Below are 8,242 nucleotides of genomic sequence, written 5' to 3'. Positions count from 1 at the left end.
GGGGACAATTTTTCATGAACTAAAGTGGCTAGTTGACCAAATTGTACTTCAAGGTTATGGATGGAGGCTTGCTGATTCTTTATCAATGTTTGTTGTTCCATGATAGCGGAATCCGTGGCATCATGTCTCTTTTCCGAAGCCTCCATAAACTTCATCAAAATGGTCTCTAGGTCGGGTTTCTTCTCGATTGGTCGCTGCTCCTTTTGGTAAAAGCCTCGACCTGTCTGCCTATACTTCTCTTCTTTTTGCTTCTTATACTCTTCATATGGCAGCCACTCCTTCTTCGGTTTCCTCCAGTCGTCATCAAACTTATCCCCACTAGAGTAGCACACTTGAGCTTTTCTGTTCCCAAACTCATCCATATTGCAGTCCTTGGTCAAGTGTGGACCACTACATCGCTCGCACCCCACTCTTATGGCATGTATCGACTGGTCCATTTGTGTTATCCGGCGATCCATGTTATTTAGCATGGCCATGACAGCTGCAATTTCTTCAGTTTGGGCCCCTCCACCGCCTTTGCTTCCGTCTTGCCTCGGGTTATGGTATTCGTGGGAGTGTTTCGCGAATTCTTCAATTAGCTCCTTGACCTCCCTTGGATTTTTCTTTGTCAACGGTCCTTGAGAATCAAGGAGTTGTCTTGTCATCACATTGACCCCATCATAAAAGATTGACATCTCTTGCTGCACATTTAGGTCATGTTGAGGGCAATTTTTGAGTAAGCCCTTGTACCGCTCCCATGCTTCGTATAGTGACTCCCCCGGTTGTTGCTCAAAGTTGGCTATCGCGTTCTTGAGTTTGGCTATCTTGGATGGCGGGCAGAACTGGTCCAGGAATTGCTCACGCATTTGAGCCCAAGTGGTGATTGTACCCGGTGGGAGTGCTTTTAACCACTCCTTAGCAGCTCCTTTGAAAGTGATGGGAAGCATCTTAAGCAAGACTATATTTCTGGTGACATTTGGGACATTGAAGTAATCTGCAATGTCGTTGACTTCGTCTAGATGCTTAAAAGCATCCTCATGATCCTTCCCGAAAAATGGGATGTCCTTCAGTGCTGTCAATATGTGTCCCTTCAGCTCGAATGTGGCAGTGGCAGGAATTGCGGGTTGGACTAAACCAGGACCCATATCTTCTCGGATCCGCTTCTTGTATGCTCCCATGGACATTTCTTCAATTGCTGCCATCTCGTTCCTTGGCTCGTTCTTGGGTTCACTTGTGTGTTCTTCAAATTCTGGCTCGGTATCGTATTCGGACTCGGTTTGCACGGGCGTATGATCCAAATGCTCAAGATTGCTCTTGTGCTTCGCTGATGAACTTGATTCTCCTGTCTTCTTTCCCGACTTCCTAGAAAAGGTTGACTTTAATTCTTGCAAGGGCGTCTTTTTCTTGTGAAGTGCAGACTCGGGGTCTTCCAGTGGTTGCACCAAGTGTGTGTTTGAGCTTCTGGTCATGAACTCCTACAACTTGCTAAACTAAAACGTAAAACTGAACTAAAATAAGAAAAACTAACTACAAATTAAATTTTAAAAATTTTTGTCTGTCCACGTCGTGGACTCTGTGATTAACAGAAAATTTTTATTTTGCTGAAAAATTAACTTTTTGTGGCTTTGACTCCACAAGAAGGATCGATTAATTTAATGCAAATAAATAAGCTAAAAACTAAGCCGTTCCCCGGCAACGGCGCCAAAAACTTGATGTGCACAAAAGTACCCACTAATTTTAATATTTATAACCTAACAAACTTAACTATCTATGCACTTATAGGCAGTGTACCTAGTCAGATTATAGTATAGCTTGGGTAAGTCGGGTGTCGATCACAGGGAACGGTGTTCTAATTAATTTACTTACTATTAAATTAACCTAATTTATTTAACAAGTTTAATAAGGGGTTTTATCTGGTTTTACAAGATCAGATGAACTTAAATCAAATTCAATAAATAAAAACACACTCTTGTTTAGTTTGAATCCACTTCTCCCTTATGGCTAGCTAACGATTACGGATTATTAAGTTGGTTTTTAGTTATATTAGTAATTTAGTTCTATCTTATCAATACTTAACTAATTCATGTCAAACCATGTATGTTCACACATAATTAAACACAGAACTAACTGTAGATGTAAATATGCTATGTAAGATTTGTTGTGTAAACGCAATTATGATCACAATTCACGTTCTCTAGCACAGCTAAACTTTATTTATTCTAATTATTAACTAAGATTGGTCAATCCTAGCTCTAACAATTCAATGTTCACTAAATTATTAGGTAAACAAGTTCATGCAGTTTAATGGTCACTAAGCTACACAGAACATGCAATTAAGCAATTAGATAACAAATTTTAACATGCTAGGTTATACAAATCAAACACAAGCAAATTTTTACCAACTAAGCTCAATCCATAATCATATAACTATTCATAAGTTTAAAGCTTCATCTAGCTAAACAAGAGTAGCTAGATTCAGCTGCTCATCATAGTAATTAAACTAACACAACTAAAACTAATAAAAGACATGTTCTAAAAATAAACCTTTACTTCTTTTGGTGTTGAAAACCCTCTTCCAGAACCTTTCTTTCGTTCTTATTCGTCTCCTGGAACTCTTTTTCTTCTGCCAAAAGTCTCCCTTTTCGTAATAATCAGGAGAACTTATATAATCCTTAAAAACTCGCGCCACGTCGTGGCCAGGTTGCGCCACGTCGTGGGCTTCAAACAATTTGTATCCTTCAAGGAAATCCTCCGCGTCGCGATGTTTATCTTTTGGAACACTCGTGCCACGTCGTGGGCGTCATCGCCACGTCGTGAATTTAGATCTTATCGTGAATTTATGGCAATATCAGGGGCATATCGAGATTTAAATACTGCCTAAAAATAAGTATAAATATGGCAATATCAGGGGCATATCGAGATTTAAACATGCCATTAAAAGTTCAATGAATCTCAAAGGATCTAGGAGTTATCATAGATTTAAAACTTAAATTCTTTTTCGTTTTTCATGGTGGAAATTAGTGAATCGTTATTCACTTACCTTCAAATGTTCTGCAATTTGGGCTACGACATCCCTCTCCCGAGTTGTAGAATAGTGTGTTGGGTCCTAGCCTTAGTATCTCATTTGGGTGATTTACTAAGGACTCAATCTATCAACTAACTTGAATTCGTTTTTCTCCCATTTTGCAGATGTCAAAGTTCGACAACTATGGTCTTCTCAAATCCCATGGAACAAGCATTCCACATGAAGATGATATTCCACGATTCGATCGAGGAACAAGAAATCATGCTGCACTTCCTCCACCTCCTCCTATTATTCTCCCTAACCCACAAGTTCGAAGGCTTGAAAAGTTCAAGATCACTCAAGCCCTTTTGGCAAGTAAACATAAAGAAGGAAAGTCCGTGTGTGCACACGTCCTAGGGATGAAGTCACACATTGATAGGTTAAGAATGTTGGGATCCGTTGTCTGTGAGGAAATGGCTGTTGATTGGGTTCTTCAGTCGCTTCCCAACTCATATAGTGAGTTCGTAAGAGAGTACTATATGATGAACCACGACGTGACCCTTATAGATCTCACCTATATGCTTATTGCTGCTGAATCAGCAATGGTTTGGCGCAATAGAAAAGCAAAGTTGATTGGTGAATCTGCCTTCAAGACCTCTATGGATGTAGACAATGGCAACGAAAGACATGCTATGATCGAAAAGTTTGATCATAAGAGAAAGGCGATGTCTGAAGTAGTTCCACGTCCTGTTCCAAAAGAGTCGATTTGCTTTTATTGCCAAGAGAAAGGGGCATTGGAGACGAAGCTGCCCTATTTACCTAAGAGATCTAAGAGATGGGAGAGTCAAAACGTATGGCTCTAAGATAGGTAAAATCCATTAACTAACTCTTTTAAGCTTCTATTCTAGATTCTTAATACATAATGTGATAAGATTACAATTGATGTTTTGTAGGATCGAAGAAAAGAAAGGAAGCTTAAGGGAAGAAGTGAGCAGAATCTAACCGTGAAGGAATGGATTTCGATCGCATTTCTCGAAGATTAGATTCTTGAGCTACTACTTAGAATTAGAATTAGATTGCTAAGAAAGATGTATTAGCATAAGTTTTTCAATGAGTTGCATTGTAAGGACAAATTTTTCCGCAATAAAATAAATTTTGATTTTAAATTTTATTTATTAATCCTTACAATGGCGTGTATGAAAAATTGATGTTAAAATGTTTCTATTATTAGCAATAATGGATTTGGTTCTTATTATGTTATGTGAAAGTCGAGAATTTACCAAATAGGGAGAGTTTCTCATCGCCCAAGTTTCAATTGGACAGAAACTTGGAATCATGCAACGTGGATGCACGATGAATGAGAAATTTCGTATTTGGAAATTAGACTAATTCATTGACAAAGTGTCAAGTGAAGGACTAGGAGATCGAGTACACAAAGTTGTGTGTTGATCAAAGTCCACCACAAGAGTAACGAGATATTCGTCATGATTTACTAAAGGTTTAGTAAATATGATTATACTTATAAGATTAAGTGTAATTCTAAATTGATTAAAAAAGGTTTAAATCAATAGTAGAACGAATAACAAGAATCAAGTAGGCAGAAAGATAAAAGTTTCTCCATTCTAAGAAGAAGGGAGAGTACCTTTTATGCTTTATGATAGGTCTTAATGATTAAGAACCATATCTCAATTGATCCTCTAAGTGAGTCTTGGTACAATTGTATGTCCAAGAAGAGGAATCAAAGATTGAAGAAATGGTCAAATCAAGAAGTCAATCATACTTCGTTCCAAAACAAGTCTTAAAGTTAAGATTGTGACATTGAGTGAAAACTATTAAGAAGGTTCAAAACATTCATTAATTGTGGTAAGTTGTGATGTCTTAGATAAGACAAAGACCAACTAGGACCAATTTATGAAGAGTTTTGATAAAAGCTACACTAACTCTTGAATATTTGTTTGTCAAGCAATGGTTATTGACAAGAGAATCTTATATGTCAAGGAGTCAGTGGGAGTCTTAATGGTCTTGAAAGGTTTCAAGAACAAATCAAATAAACCTTATCGATTATCACTAGCACACGAGTTAAGGTTTACAACCTATCGTGAAGACATTATTTTGTTTCTGTGCCAATCCAATCGAGTTAATTATGCATGTGAGTCCTATGAGTTCTCATTTGAATGCATAAAAGGCAAGGACCTTGATCAATGGAAAGTACATTGATAGGAAAAGGTGAGCTGCTTAACTACTTGGAAGACGTGGTGGGCAGCTGTGCTACCATAAGGCAAGAAATCAAGATTAAGAAAGTTTGATCCATATGAGTTTGAATTCGTCGTAAACTTTGGTTTTGACAAATTCACATGGATAGGAACAAATACACCGTTTAAATCTAAGTGTCATAAGATTTCCTCCTTTATGAAAATGATTATGAGGAAATGCTTTCACTAAGAAAGATTTTAAGAAGATAGTGATTGTAAAATTGCATTCTCGAATTCAATTATGGTTACGGTATCCCTATCCATAATTTGAATTGTGAGGTTTGGCAAGTAGTCTTAATTGTTTAGACACACATATGAACTATCGAAGGCAAAGGTGTATAAGTTCAAGAAGCCTTGATAAAAGATTATCAAAGCACTAAGTATTAGAAACATGAACTTAAGAAATTCAATAAGTATTGTTTTTCTGAAAGTTAAGATGTTTATGAATACATGTCGAAGCTAGTGGGAGCATAAGTGTTATGTTTTATAATAATCATCATGATAGTGGGAGCATAAATGTTATGATTGTATGATTATTAAGGCACGTATTGCAAGTTGGCAATATTAATTATAGAAAACAAAAGTCATTCCTTGCAAAGTCGTAAGGGTTGTAAAGTTGTTTTGCTATAATTAAGGGAGAGAATATTATGCTTCGTTTCAAATCTAAAGGTTTAGGTTGAGAAATGTTAATAAATTTAGTCAAGGGTACATAGTGTGTTCTTGAAATTTCGATTATGATTATGACATTCCTCTTCACAATTCGAATTTTCAGAACATAGCAAATAAAACATTATGCGTCGTGTCCCATACGCTTCGGGTAAAGGATCGATTGCAAATGCTTTAATGTTGACCATTCTAAAATTTTCCAAATGTCTAGCGCATTTAGAGGGAAAAGGGACTAGAATCGGTTTTGACTAAAATAATTAAACAACTATCAAAGGACAATCCAAAGTTCGACGAGGATTGGTTGCTTGTGAGTAGTTGGAAGCATGGTATTGAATGGACCATATCGACATTATTATGAATAGAAAAGATTGTATTAAGAATGAGTTGTCATATGGAAATCATGGAAATGTTTCCATATTGGATGGACCATATCGACATCATTACGAATAAATAAGATTATATTAAGAATAAGTTGTCATATGGAAAATATGGAAACGTGTCCACATTGGGAATTGAATATTGAAAATCTATGACTAGATTAGAAACTTTTATGCAAAAGGATGTTCGAAGGAATGTACTTTGAGTGAGAGACATCATATCTAAGGAATTGTCTTGTAACAATCTCCGATAGAGGACTTTGTAATATCATTGGCAATAGTCTTTGTGACTTTGGTGCAGTGACATTACGAAAGGTTAAGTTGCATAAAATGTTAGAATTTAGCATATTCTATAAGTGGCAAGAATTTGATATTCTTAAACTTATGAAAAATGGATTTGGAGTTGTGAAATGAGAAGGATTGGAAATGTGTTCAATGTGGTCTATTTCACAAAGTAAGAACCATAGGTAAACATTATGTGCATGCTAGGAGCATGGGACAAGTGTTGGAATTCGAGTAAGAAGTTGATTACCTGAAACGACAAATAATGAGTAATCGATATGGTGATAAATAAAACGTGTTTTATTTATACTCAAAGGTTTGAGGCCATATGGGATTAATATTATTCATGTGTTTCACCTTTGCATGTTTTGACTTCCAGAATAATTGAATTTATTAAGAATAATCGAATTATTCGAACGGGCCACAGTTGTTCATATGTTGGAAGTAGATATGAATGAATACTGTCGTGAATTGGTGTGTGGATTGTCTAAAGAGCATTAGACATAAGCAAATGTTTGCTGCAACGTTCATGAGTGCTTATGAATATGATTTGAGCATTGGATTAAACCCACGCTCACTTGGATCACTCCATGAATTGTATCACGAATGATTGGTGAGACGATAGCATCTTATATTCTTGAAACCGAGATGTGTGAGTTGTATCTTGCGAATCGGTTGCACATTGATAATATGTAAACGCACTAGTAACTTGGTGTTATAAAACATATTGTTGTGTGTGATTCGGTGTGTGAGTGAAAGCGAGCATTGTATCAAAGTTTATCCATTCCTTTTATTCAAAGTAGGATAAAGGTGATATCTTTGGGCCCCTTGATGGTTTAGTGATGACAAACGTAAATGCTCGGCCGGGCTAGGGCTAATTTGATTTGTTCAATTAGTCAGTCGTCATAAATCAGAAATCGAGAAGTAGTACAAAGAGAATGATTTGAAATCATATCTCATATGATATCTAGAATGGAGGAATATATGATCCCTTATCTAAGGACATGCGTATCTGATATGATCAGAGTTGACAACGGCTTTGGAAAGCTATGATTGCATGATCAGGATCCGAAGTCATACGCATAATAGTTGTTAGACTTATCCAAGTGGGAGACTGTTGGATTAGTGTCTAAGTCCATAACTATTTTGGTATGTACTTGACCTGATGGTGCATGGTCCTTTTGGGTTGCCTTCACCTAAGCAACTTGATTGGAGAAATAAATAAAGAGAGAGAGGTTATTATGATTTATTAATATGTTATAAGAATAATATATTAAAGGAGAAATCATATTTGTTTAATTAATATTGGTCAATAATTAATTAAGAATTAATTTTTGATCAAGTATAATTAATTAAACTAGAGGGGCTGAATTGTAATTATGTGATAGTTGCAAAATAGGGTAATGGTTATCCTTGTTAAAGGATGGACGAATTCAAGGATAAGGATATCCTTAAAATCGTTCAAGGCCAAGAGATAAGGGTTTTTCTAAGACTTATTATATGGTTACTTGGTGGGCAGGCAACTAAATAAGGATAAGGACTAAAACCCTAATCTTTACACCTATATAAACCCCCTAAGGCTCATGAATTCGTCCAACCCTTCCCAAGAAGTCCTAGAGACGAATTCTAACACCTCTCCTCTTTCTTTATACCTTCTCCATTTGCTCTTGGTGTTTGTAAGC

At 36.4% G+C, this 8,242-nt stretch overlaps 1 non-coding gene across 1 annotated transcript; it reads left to right on the top strand.

Annotated features, from left to right (window-relative positions):
* The first annotated feature begins 690 nt into the window (after positions 1-690).
* Positions 691-797, top strand: LOC145080644 (small nucleolar RNA R71). Its single transcript, XR_013695238.1, has one exon. It is a non-coding gene; the product is annotated as a small nucleolar RNA R71 (small nucleolar RNA).
* Positions 798-8,242: the final 7,445 nt, after the last annotated feature.

Source organism: Lactuca serriola, chromosome 1 (genome assembly GCF_051521515.1).
Source record: "Lactuca serriola cultivar US96UC23 chromosome 1, Lser_US96UC23_V15, whole genome shotgun sequence".
Lineage (NCBI taxonomy): Eukaryota > Viridiplantae > Streptophyta > Magnoliopsida > Asterales > Asteraceae > Lactuca > Lactuca serriola.
The sequence above is the reverse complement of the archived record's forward strand: the minus strand, read 5'-3'. Positions and strand labels throughout refer to the sequence as shown.